This window comes from Mytilus edulis, chromosome 1 (assembly GCF_963676685.1).
Source record: "Mytilus edulis chromosome 1, xbMytEdul2.2, whole genome shotgun sequence".
In the NCBI taxonomy this organism is placed as follows: domain Eukaryota; kingdom Metazoa; phylum Mollusca; class Bivalvia; order Mytilida; family Mytilidae; genus Mytilus; species Mytilus edulis.
In genome coordinates, this window is record NC_092344.1 from 25497466 (window position 1) to 25510088 (window position 12623).

The window sequence follows — 12623 nt, forward strand, 5'->3', positions numbered from 1 at the left end:
CTGAAATTCCTTTTTTTATTATTTATGTTGGTCTGTACACTTTTAGGCGTGTACACCCCTTATCGTATTGAACAATTATTGGACATAAATTTGTCTGTTGTATTTGAGAATATATAAACATCTTGTTATTCTTGAGTACAGGGATGTATTACGATTTTGTGTTTATTGCAAATAAATACGTTTATAAGATTTAAAAATCTAAACATCCAATATGCGGTTACTTACTAACTACATGTCTACAGTTAACTATTTCCCTGTCAATTGTGAAATACTGGACAGATAACCTTAAAAATAGTGGTTTCTTAAATATAATGTCATTAGTTGCCCTTTAAAGTTTAGTATAATTTCAAAAATGGACGACGAAATATTATCAAATATTTGTACAAACCTTGACATTTTCCTTTTTAGATTTGTGGCTGTTTCTCCCTACATTTATCAAAATGTGTTACTTTTTTCATCCAAAATTAATGACTATTTCCTCGTGACCTTTTTTCTGTGTACCTTGACAATGTATGCCAGAAATGAGAACTAGTATCGACATTGGAATGAACAAAACTTTGTTTAAGTGTATCATAGTAAAGGAAATGCATTAACTCGTTCTTTAATTTCCATTTTTAATGAATTCGAGCTTTTTCTAACCAGATATAAATAACAACCCTATATATATATATATATATCCCATTTTCTTCCTAATTCAACAGTTCTACATCTTAGAACACCTTCAAATAATGCAAAAGACATTTCGTATGATGATATTACAGATGTCAACATTATTTTAACTATCAATCCAAATACATTTGCATTCGTTAGTTTTCTACATATTTTAGATTGGCATAAATATATAATTCAAGCTGATCCTCTTCGTCTCACTATTATTGATATCAATATTGTTTTTTATACCAATGTCCATTTATGACCTTGTTATTACAAGTTTAGAAATTTCATACCATAATTTATAAAAGGTTTTCATACAAAAAGAGACAGATGATGAAAGTGGGATTAATCTGTATAAATTTGACAGTTAGTGATTGGTGTTATAAAATTATTTATTTTATAGCGAAATTGAAATGACCTTTTGTTACACTTCTGAGGATAATTTTTAGTTAGCGAATAATGATAAGTTTGCTTCATTTATTCTGTTTGGCTAAATATACTTTCTAATAAAGAAAATCTTTAATTTGTAGCGAATTTCAAATATTTTTTAACTACACATCTGAAGCTAATTTATAGTTAACGATTATAAGAGTAATCTATCGAAAAATAAACTATCATTTAACCAATCATATAAGTATATGTCAGTAGCTAGTAATTTAAAACATTTCTACAGTACATTGGCGTTCAGTAACACTCTTTTTATCAAACCAAATAGACACTTGTCTGCGTGATTTAATAGCGTGATTCGCCAAGGTAACCAATTAACCGAAACGATGCGACTGTCATACAAGTGAAATATTTAGCTATTTCTAACACCAGGTTCAATCCACCATTTTCTACATAAGAAAATGTCTGTACTAAGTCAGGTATATGATAGTTGTTATCCATTAGTTTGGTGTGTTTAAGTTTGTGATTTTGCCATTTGTTTAGGGACTTTCCTCGGAGCGCTAATTTACTCTTTGAAAGCAAATTGATGACGTTTAAGTTAAAAACCAAATTTAAGACAAAAAAAAACCTAGAAAGTTATTAAAAAATGAAAAAATAAATCTTACACTGACCTTTTAAGAATGAAATTAACTATTCTTTTTCTTTCAAGGACGTGCGCTCAAAAGAGAGTAAATAATCATATCAATTCCACATTTGAACTTAAGGTATAATCTGAATATTCAAAAGTCCATGCAATATATTGCTTATCTGAATGTAAAAAGGACCCTTCAAATTGGCTGTTCTACGACTCCTTTTAACGTGTTGTTATCTCGTTCTCTGAGTTTTATAAAGACCTCAAGATATAACTTGGTAAAAAAGGCTTACTGTGCTTAATTACCCTGATAATATGTATGATTTATATAACAAGGATTTATATATTTTTTTACTGCGGATATGTACACACAAATTTAAACGGCGAACTCCTTTAAACATGAGAACTAAAATTTCATTTAATCAAAAGCTTTCCAACTATCTCACCGAAATACCATATTTTGGATGCCTTTATTTGACAATACAAAATTTTGAAGTTAAATAATATGTACTATAAATCTGACAAATTTTCTTTCTGATTGGGTTATTTCTATAAATGGAAAATCGCATGTTTTATTAACTTTCTGTAAGGTAGTGAATTAGACTATCCGACTCAATCTTTGCACCTACTTAAAAAAAAATAAACTAAGCCAAAAAACACTCTATGTTTTTTCTCAAGTAGACCACAGCTACCCAGCTTCCCTTTGCGCCTAGTGCGGACAAAAGTATTGACGTAGAACATTTTAATGAACTTTTCTGTAAGGTAGTGAGGTAGACTGTCCGACTTAATCTCTGGATCTATTTAAAAAAAAAAAAAAAAAAAAAAAGCCGAAGAACACTCTGTGTTTTTTCTCAAGTAGACCACAGCTACCCAGCTTCCCTTTGCGCCTTGTGCGGACAAAAGTATTGACGTAGAACATTCTTATTCATATTTCGCCTTCGGTCTCAAGTAATAAATTAGCTTAACTTCTCTATGAGGGGTGAAGCTTACATGTAATATCTCTGTTTAAAGAAACAAACTATAACCACCAGACCATAGCTGGCCAGTGACCTTGACCCTAGTATATAAGCACCTGTTCCATAATAACTTGTCATTATTTTTCTAGAGGGTGTGAAGTGAACACTTCACTTGAATTCTTTTTAGTTATTTTATTTTTATCTAAGATTTAGGGGAAAGTTACTAAAGTTACATTTAACTTGTCTACGATGTACGACAAGTTCTAATGTTATTTTGTTAATTAGAAATAATAATTCCTCAATTGTCTACGATGTATGACAAGTGTTGATGGAAATGAATTTAAAAATTTCTTGTCTACTATGTATGACAAGTATCGATGGAAATTAATTAAAATTTTTATTGTCTACGATGTATGACAATTTTATATATTCATTAAGTTTTTGCCTTAGTACGATGTACAGGCAGCACATTTGTTACTTATTTCATACTCCTGTTTGTTAAACAGGTAGATATTTAAAAGTATTTCTATTCACCTGAAGGTTGTGAGTACTCTTCAGAATTTACACGTGTTTTACCTGCACAGGTACACATTATTTTATTACAATGGCTGAATTTGATTATGCAAATGTATTGCTTTTGCAAGATGTTTAGAATTATGTTTACACTTACAAGGGTGATGGCTATGATTTTCATCACCTCTGAGTTGTTTTAGAAATTAAAGATGATAAATTTAATAGGAGGTATTTTGAATAAATCCTCTTCTTAAACAGTTATAAAACCTAGTAGTTTTATAAAAGATCATAATGGCATTGCAGTTGGAAATAATTGACAAAGCAACAGAACGAGTCAAAAGTAAGTTTTTAAATCTAGTGCTACTTGTATAGCTTCAAAATCTCCTTGATTTGTGAATTTTTCTCAAGATAGTGCTGTTGAGATTTAAGATAGGCATGTATACATATTGATGCATTGACTCATTATTATTAATGTAGTAAAGAACATGTATGAATCATGAGGTTTGAGACAGTTTCTCTGCCTTCAACTCAAGCAGAGTTTGTAGAGAAACCTGCTGCTTTATTCGAATTTTGCCATTAGAGGCTTACTTTAATGAAGATTTAGTTCTAATTTTGATCTGAACTACTGTAATGATACTGTTCATGTACCTCCTATTGGAGTTTGTGCCATGGCTGATGATAGTCCAGCCGGAACTGAATTTTGATACGTCTTTTGATCCTGCATTAAGGTTTTCAGAAGCCTTTAAGGCTTCTCTTAGTGAGATTAATGGTCCATTGTCTCATCCTGTTTGTTGAACAGTTTAATCATGATTTTGCTTGGAAAATCCCAAAATTGTTTAAAAAGGCAGAAAACTGTGTCTAAGTTTTCTTCTGGACTTTCTGTGACTGTTAATAATACTACCATGTCAGTAAATATCAAATCAGGAAAATATCAAGTTCATAGAGGAGTAATGCTATCACCCTGAGAACTGTGAGAATCCTAGTGTGTCTAGGATAAATAACAAGATTGAAATGGCACTGCCTAGACAGGCCCACTATGTGGTTTCAAAGATGCAGGAAACCCAGAGATACTTTATTAAGGGGTTGATCATCACCCCTATTGTTGAGGATTTTATTGTAAAATTCTATGTGTTTGTTTGACCATGGGTTTCTATTTAAATGCATAGGAGATGCTCAGAAATATCTAGATGATAAAACTTATTTGTAATTCTGATGTGATAGTTGATTTATCACGTTTTTAGTTATGATTGCATGAAGCAAACTTGGTGATTATACAAAGATTCTAAAGCAAATTCTAGATTCCTTGGAAGAGGTTGCAGGTCTAGCAATAATTTTTTACTCCCAGCTGTTATGGGAAAGGCAATATCAGTCTTTTAACTGCGGAGGCTCTGTTGGTCAACAGGGGGTATACTAGTAGGCAATTCCCTTCATTGAGAGGGATAGGTTTCCCAAAAGGGAACAGAGAATCTCAGAGGGGTCACATTTCTCAACCAGTTGCTATATACAGTAGATAACTTTAAAAATATTATGATTTGGAAAATGTTACTAATGATATATTGATATTAGATTTAATAAGAAATGGTTATAAAATTATTTTTAATGATGTACCACATATTTGAATAAAATACATTTCACCTTTCATAAGGATGAAATAATTTCAGAAGTCCAAAAATTGATAGCTAAGGGAGCTATTTAAGAGGTTGATCGATCATTGGAAAATCAGTTTATTTCCTATATTTTCTTAGTTCCTGAGAAAGATGGGTCTTCAAGGCCTGTTACCTATTTGAAAAATTCAAACAAACTTAGCTTGTGGCTAATCAGCATTTGGAGCAGGACCATTTATCTTTTGTTTAGATGTAATTCTTAGGGATGATTATCTATATATATATATATAGAGAGAGAGCTAACATCTATAGATCTCACAGATGCATATTTAAGTATCATTTTGATTATATCACAATTTCCTGATTCATGTGGAAAGGACATTGATATGATATTTATGTTCTTTGTTTTGGATTGGCTTCTGCATCAAGAGTTTTTACTAAGGTTTTAAAACCTGTCTATGTGTTTTTATGAAATAATGTCACTTGAATTAAGTATATACATGCTATAGTTTATACATTGATGATTCTTTTATTATGGATCAGAATTTAGATGGTTGTATTGTGAATACAGAAGAAGTGGTGCAAATGCTTGATAAGCTGTGCTTCGGAATAAATTTTGAGAAGTTGGTACTCATTCCTTGGAAGCACATTGTTTTCCTTTGTCTCATTATTGATACTGAGCTATTTAAGTTTTTTCTGACAGATGAGAAATGGTAAAATTATCTCCCTTGGAAAATTCTTCTTAAATAGAATTGTGTAACTGTATTATAGATGATTTGCATCATATATTGGTCTTGTGTCACATGCTTTTAATGCAGTATCTGTGGGAATATTGCAGAAACATGGTGAGAAATAATGTTGAAACACTGTATAGTTGTTACAGTGTTTATTATCATCAATCTATAGGTGAAATTTTTAACAATTTAAATCAGAAATTAAGAATTGATTTTTAGACCCATCCAAATAAGTTTTTGGATTGGACCAGATGCCTCATTAGAAGGATTTGGGATCCAAATTTGAAGAAAATTTTTCTGTTGGTAGATGGAGCTTCTTTAAGAACATGGGCTCATTTCATATAGATTTCTTAGAATTGTTGGCTATATTTTTCTTTTGGAGAGAAGTTTTTAGTCACAGAGAGTTATACAATCAGAAAATACAATTTCAGTAGCATTTATTGTGCAATAGGAGGTATAACCTCTTTGTCACTTTTAAAACATGCTTACTACAAATATTTCATTATTTGGGCTTGGTGTTCAAGAAAGAACATTTTTATCACAGCTCTTTATATTCCTGGTAAGAAAATTTTGATGCTTATCATATGTCTAAAATTCAACAGGATGGCAATTGAAAGAAGAAATATTTGTTTTGTTGTTATCACGTTTTCATTTTCAAATCTGTAGATAATTGATTAGTTGTCTTTTGACCAACAAGCTCCTTTTAGAGATGTTTGTACTTTTTATGGTCAGATTTAAGACCTTATATTTTCCCATCTTTTTCATTGTTGGGGATAATTATAAAGGAAATTATTAGTGATAAAGTTCAGAAGGCTCTTTTGATTATTCCTTTTGGTCTGCTCAGAGTTGGTTTTCTTTGCTAATACCAATTTTAATTTATTTGACAGTTAAAAGTTCTGCTAAACATAAAAGTTAGTAACAATGTTACATACCTGAAGAATGCCTTTCCGTCAGGAAGAGATTTGATTTAACTGTGTATTCACTATTGTAAAAAATATAAGTGAACCAACACCTGAAGGGTTGATTGTGCGGTAGGGTAAAAACGTGTGTATTATATTCAGAAATCACTTTAATATAAACAGGAGATTTCAGAATCATTTGTAAAATATATTTACACTTAATCTTGGAGATCATGCATCTATGATCAAGCATTATCAATATTTTTTGAGAAATTTCATTATTTGGTGTGTTCAAAGAGAACCAATTCCTTATCACCATCTAAAAAGGATGTTATTGATTATTGAAAATTTTTTGTAAAACACAAGCTTTTCATATTCAGCATGTTTAATGTGAATTTTACTTGTTTTATGTTGAAACAGACTTGATCCTTTAAGAAGTAGATGTTACTAAATTTGTTTGTTTACTACATGCATATGTGAAAGGTTGCTTAAGCCTGAATCTGCAATTGAAGAGTTAGATACTCTTTCACTGTGGAGATGAATTTAGTGCTATCTTTTTAAGTTCTTTATATTCATTAGAGGATTTTACATTGAAGACTGTCTTTTATACTTGTGTCTTTATTTGCCTTGACTAAAACTGCCAAAGTACAATCTTTATCAGCTGTAGATTTATTCTATGTTTTTCATTCAGAGACATGGCACTTTATTTTTTCATATACATGAGTTTTTGAAAAATACTAGATCTGTTAGTTAGTCTACCTATTAATGAGGTGATCAAGGGTTTTGATAAACCAAAACTTTGTGTTGTTAAGACAATGATTTATCATGTTTTGTGTACAAAATATGTGAGAGAATTCATCTAAGTCTTTTCGTAAAGTTTAGATAGTTAGAGAGAGTTCTAATTTTAGCCGAGGTTTTAATGTTTACTCATTTAGAGGAACCTCTTCATAAGTGCATTTAGCTTCAGGATGTTCTATTAAAGACATTATGGCAACAGCTTAGTCTGGACATATGATAAAACTTTTTATAAGTTCTATAAAAGGGAAAGTGAATAATATCAGTACTAAAACACTTTTCTTCAGTTGTAGTTACTGGATGATCTTGTGATTTCTATGCTTTATTAAATGTTGGCATTTATAAAAATTGTTTTTAGTTTGTGTCTACACTTTAAACAAGCTAATTTATTACTTGAGACCGAAGGCGAAATATGAATAAGAATGTTCCTTCATCCAAGCATATCTTGGATGTGCAGGATGAAGGTCATTCTTAGAATATGAGCCTGAGGCTCGAAAGTAATTAATTCCCACCCTATGGATTATCAGTCAGACCCACCCTTTTTCCAATGGGTTTTATATTTGGTCGACACAAACTTGCTTTAAATTATGACAAGTTATTATGGAACAGGTGCTTATATACTAGGGTCAAGGTCACTGGCCAGCTATGGTCTGGTGGTTATAGTTTGTTTCTTTAAACAGAGATATTACATGTAAGCTTCACCCCTCATAGAGAAGTTAAGCTAATTTATTACTTTCGAGCCTCAGGCTCATATTCTAAGAATGACCTTCATCCTGCACATCCTTATATATGCTTGGATGAAGGAACATTCTCTATTACCTTTTCTGTAAGGAAATGGGATAGGATGTCCGATACAACTTTGGACCTACTTAAAAACAAAACTAAGCCGAACAACACCCCGGTTTTTTTCTCGAGTAGACCTCAGCTACTTAGCTTCCCTTTGCACCTAGTGCAGACACAAGTATTGCCGTAGAACATTTTTAAATAACTTTTATGTAAGGGAGGGTTAGAGTGACCGGCCCCAACTGTGGACCTACTGAAAAGCAAAACTAAGCCGAACAACATCCTGGATTTTTTATCAAGTAGACATCAGCTACCCAGCTTCCCTTAGCACATAGTGCGGACAAAAGTTTGACGTAGAACATTTTTAATAAAAATTTAAGTAAGGGTTGGGTAGCTGTCCGATCCCAACTTTAGACCTAGTTAAAAAAAAAATTAGCCGAACAACACCCTGGACTTTTTATCAAGAAGACATCAGCTACTAAGCTTCCCTTTGCACCTAGTGCGAGTATTGACGTAGAACATTTTTAATAAAAAATTAAGGAAGGGTTGGGTAGGTGTGCTACCCCAACTTTAGACCTAGTTCCAAAAAATGAAATTAAGCCGAACAACACCCTGAATTTTTTTATCAAGTAGACATTAGCTACTAAGCTTCCCTTTTCACGAAAGTATTACCGTAGAACATTTTCAATTAACTTTTCTGTAAGGTTGGGTATGGTGTCCGATCCCAACTGTGGATCTACTTTAAAAGAAAAAAACTAAGCCGACCAACACCCTGGATTTTTTCTCAAGTAGACCTCAGCTACTTAGCTTCCCTTTGCACCTAGTGCGGACAAAAGTATTTACAACATTTTAAAATCAACTTTTCTATAAGGGTTAGTAAGGGGGTCCGACACGAAATGCGGACCTACTTAAAAACAAAACTAAGCCGAACCACACCCTTGATTTTTTCTCAAGTAAACATCAGCTGCCCAGTTTCCCTTGCACCTAGTGCAGACAAAAGTTTTGCCGTAGAATATTTTTTATTAACTTTTCTGTAAGGGTGGGTTAGGGAGTCCGACCCTAACTTTGGACCTAGTTAAAAAAAAAATGAAGCCGAACTACACCCTGGATTTTATATCAAGTAGACCTCAGCTACTTAGCTTCCCTCTGTAGGGTGTCCGACCCCAACTTTGGACCTACATTAAAAGAAAAAAACTAAGACGAACAACACCCTAATTTTTTTCTCATCTCGACATCAGCTACGCAGCTCCATTTCCACCAAGTGCGGACAAAGGTTTTGCCGTACAACATATGTTCATTAACTTTTCTTAAAGGGTAGGGTAGGATGTCCGACCCCAACTTTTTACCTACTTGAACAAAAAAAAAAACTAAGCCGAAGAACACCCTGGATTTTGTCTCAAGTAAATCTCAGCTATCCACCTTCTCTTTGCAACTAGTGAAGACTAATGTATTGCCGTAGAACATTTTTTTATTAACTTTTCTGTAAGGTTGGGTTAGGGTGTCCGTCCCCAACTGTGGACATACTTAAAACAAAACAAAGCAAAAAAACACTCTGGATCTTTTTATCAAGTAGACATCAGCTACCAAGCTTCCCTTTGCACATAGTGCAGACAAAATTATTGCAGTAGAACAATTTTTATTAACTTTTCTGTAAGGGTGAGATAGGGTGTCTGACCCCAACTGTGGACCGACTTAAAAACAAAACTAAGGCAAACAACACCCTGGATTTTTTTCTCAAGTAAACATCAGTTACCCAGTTTCCCTTTGCACCTAGTGCAGACAAAAGTATTGACGTTGAACATTTTTTATTAACTTTTCTGTAAGGGTGGGATAGGATGTCCGACCCCAACTTTGGACCTAGTTAAAACAAAAATGAAGCCGAACAACACCCTGGACTGTTTATCAAGTAGACACCAACTATGCAGCTTCCCTTTGCACCTAGTGCGGACAAAAGTATTGCCGTAGAACATTTTGAATACAAATTTAAGTAATGGTTGAGTAGGTGTGCGACCCCAACTTTGGACCTAGATAAAAATATAAAATTAAGCCGAACAACACCCTGATTTTTTTATCGAGTAGACATCAGCTACTAAGCTTCCCTTTTCAGCTAGAGCGGACGAAAGTATTCACTACTGTACGAAAAAACGTCTGTCCATACCAGTAACAGTCGTTCTAAGACTGATAATGTTTGTTAAAGTTGTAACAGTTGTTAAATTTCACTGCTGCAGTTTTTTTGTAACTGTCCCAACTTTAAAAGTGTTTGTCTACAACATAAATCAACTGTAACAACGCAAGAAATAACTGTCACAGTTTTTTAAGGACTGATACAACTATTTCAAAGTTGTAACAGTTGATTTACAACTGTCCCAACTCGAAAAACGTTGCAACAGTCATAAATAAACTGATTAAACGCCTAAAGGATTGTCACAGTCGTAATATAACTGATGCAACCATTTGAAAGTTGTAACAGTCATTTAATTACTGTACCAACACGGAAAACGTTGAAACAGTCATAAATAAACTGTTTAAACGCAGAAAAAGTTGTAACAGTTAAAATATGATAGCTACAACCATTGTATAGGCATAGCTAATTTATAAGCGTAGCAACTTCCAAACATTGATCTTCATGTACACTTAAATGTCACGGATACAAAATGTCTAACAGTCAGGGATATAGGTTCAATTATTTGTAAAAAAAATTTACTGTGTGAAATATAAGGTTGTGACAAAGAGAAACAACTATCACTCCAATGTAATACATAAATTTTAGATAGATATTGATTTAAAAAAAAAGTATTTTGAAATATTTGCCGCTGAACACATTTTTGTATTCCTCGGTTATTTAGTGAATGTGCTGAATTTATATATTTTTTAACACTTCCTCGCCCTTATCTCTTCGAACCAATATAATCGGAACCAGCACTAGATACCTGCAATTTCACTAGATAAAAGATAACTACTAACAGAAAAATCGAAAAACGTTACCCAATATATTTGTTACCAAATGTATCTTTTTAACTGAATTAAAAGTTGACAATTTTTATATCATCTAAATAACAATTTAATTATTTTTTTATTAAATTATTTAGGTGTAAAATCATTCATGCATACACGGTTGTTTTCAATACCCGTAGTTTTACGAATCACATCACTTCATAATAACGCTGAATATACATGATATACTCTAAACCTAGCGGGGAACTCCTAATACACACACTTGTCAAACTTATCCCCATATAAAACTGCTTTATATTTTCTTGAGGGCTTATTTCACACACTAATTTTTGGGGGCTACATTTTTTTCTTGTAAAATTATAAATATTGCCGTATAACATTGTATAATCATTTTGATTTCTATACATGTAAAAAAAAATCAGACATTTAACGCATCTTTTGCAGCTATGGAAAACAAATCTTAAATCTATCTGAATTTAATTTATTTTATTTTACCGTATTTTATTTTTGAAAAGTTCAATATTAACTCGACTTTGTATTGTACATTATACGGAATGGTCTATTTGAAGTTCAATTGTAATTGATACACATGATACAGGTAAATAGCACGTCTGCAAACATGATTGAGGTAAAAAAATATTATCACTCGCGAGAAAAATTCATGTTTTCACCGGATTTTTCGCAAAGAATTTACCATACATATGTAAATACTAGTAGATGGTCGTACTGTTCAAGACCCGACAAAATAACTAGCGCCAGTGAAAGTTCAAATGTTCAAAACAGGAAAACTCGCATTGTTTCAGACAGGGAAATCAAATCTTAATTCTTTTATTTTTTTCACATCACTTTTTAGAACTTGATGTATTCTTTAGACTCCGGTCTTATTAAATTCTAAAGACTGACATCGGATTCTCTTAAGTGGTTTCAGTTGATCAGATGTACTAACGTTTATCCAAAATATTTTCCCATTTCAATTGTTCAAATTCAAATTATTTAATCCCATAAATGCTTGTACAATAATGACATATTATTCAATCAGTAAAGAAAACTAACAATGTTACTAGATAGATAGATAGATAATTATGTACAGACAATATTTTGGGTCCCTTTATATTTTTTTGTTCGGTGTGAGTCGAGGCTCCATGTTGAAGCCCAAGGAGCGGATCCAGCCATTTTAAAAAGGGGTTGTTACTAACCCAGGACAAAGGGGGGTTCCAATTACATGTACCCATTCAAATGCCTTGATTGTCCAAAAAAGGGGGGTTCAAACCCCCGGAACCCCCCTCCCCTCTAAATCCGCGCCTGAGGCCATACATTGACCTATAATGGTTTAATGCGTTATACATGTATGACTTTGTAATGCTAATTGTGTTTATGGAAAACAATGGGAAAATGTTGCTTAACATCTTGTGATATATATTTAGAAGGCATTTATTCAAAAGCAGATAGAATTGATTTGTAGAAAAACATGAATAAGGGCAGATGATCAACTATTATAGTACAAGTCTTTGATTAACCACAATATATTTGTCATCACTGACGTATCAATGTTGCTTTTGTATACATGGTATAAAAATCCAACTTGGGTTTCTCATCTGAACTTGTTTACATCGTGTTACATTATGCAATATAGCTAGGCCTGTTATAGGTTTTTCATTATCACACTTATGGGGAACTGATTTTGCTCATTGTTGAAGGATGTACAGTTACTA